Here is a 1250-nt window from a genome sequence, read left to right on the forward strand (position 1 = left end):
GAGCATTCACATTAGAGCGTGTATAAATTGCAGGTAAAATATATGTTACATTCTAAATTTCCATGAGTTTTCTGTGTTCTTTAATGCAGTAAATTAGCCCCCTCACACCGAAATAATACATAATTTATTTTAGCCAAAAAAAATGTTGCTTAAACCTGACACTTTCACAATTTTGCAGTTTTGATAAGCCGCCGCTGGCTCAGCAACCAGCGGCGTCAAAACAAAATCTATCAAAGCTAGCTCTCCGAGGGAATTGTAGTCCGACACGAACGTATTGTGACTGAGTTAAGTGCAAGATTTTTTTTTTTTTATCACCGGATCTCAGCAGCTAAAGACATCATGCTCAATACGCAGCTGCTCCAATTACATACCTTTGTTGGAAATAGTCACTCCCACGTAGAATACATTCAGACAAAAGAGGCAAAAGGAGACGTCTGCCTTCACGCATCAGTCCTGCCACAAAATCATCCTTGTCACCGGGTTTCCAGGCGTGCTGGCTGACACTGGACCCAGCCCAGGGCGGAGATCCGTTGCCGGAATGCATCTCTACAACGCGCGTGGTGCTCCGGTCGTGAGCGTTCTTGTAGACGCAGTGCTTAATTTTGGGGCCCGCGCTTCCATTGTTGCTACCACCGCGCCGTCCCAAAGATGTGATTGAAGCCGTCGGGCGGTGGTCGTACCGTTGCTATTCGCATCCGCCGCCTTTGGGTCCATAGTGGCTCAACCCATAACGGCCGCCTCCACCTCGATCTCCTTTGTCGGAGCCGTAACTGTGGCGTTATTCATATCCGCTCGCTTTGATTGGATGACTGCTGCTGCAGCGGGTCTCATAACCAAGTCCCCTAGGCTGGCCGTGATTATCGTCGTCGTTGTAGTGACTCTCTACGAAGTGGCGTAGTTGGTGCTATAGGTGCGCTCCGGTTAGACCTTCTCGTATGCGTATGCGAGTTGTGTGTTGCACCTTTTTGGTCCCGAATCATAGTGAAGAGGCCAAAAGGTATATATGATCAAAGAAGAGGTATATCATGTAGGGATGGTTGGAGAGTCACTGAAATGACATCTGTCCATCAGGCATGCTCACGCAGAAGCTACAATGAGAAAACGTTTCCTAGATCCTGAGGATATATGCAGCACAAAATATAATGCAATTTTTACAAAAACGGCCAAATTGTCTCTTTCGCCTGATTCCACTATTTTCAAATTTGACCGATGCAGAAAGTGAGAAGGTAACGTACAAAACAGTGGCAATT

General features: G+C 46.6%; 1 pseudogene; it reads right to left on the reverse strand.

Moving 5' to 3' along the window:
• Positions 1-343: 343 nt before the first annotated feature.
• Positions 344-981, reverse strand: LOC146190345 (uncharacterized; annotated as a pseudogene).
• Between the last annotated feature and the right edge of the window lie 269 nt (positions 982-1250).

The sequence above is a fragment of the Amblyomma maculatum genome, chromosome 4 (assembly GCF_055883805.1).
Source record: "Amblyomma maculatum isolate TAMU_Amacu chromosome 4, ASM5588380v1, whole genome shotgun sequence".
NCBI classification, from domain to species: domain Eukaryota; kingdom Metazoa; phylum Arthropoda; class Arachnida; order Ixodida; family Ixodidae; genus Amblyomma; species Amblyomma maculatum.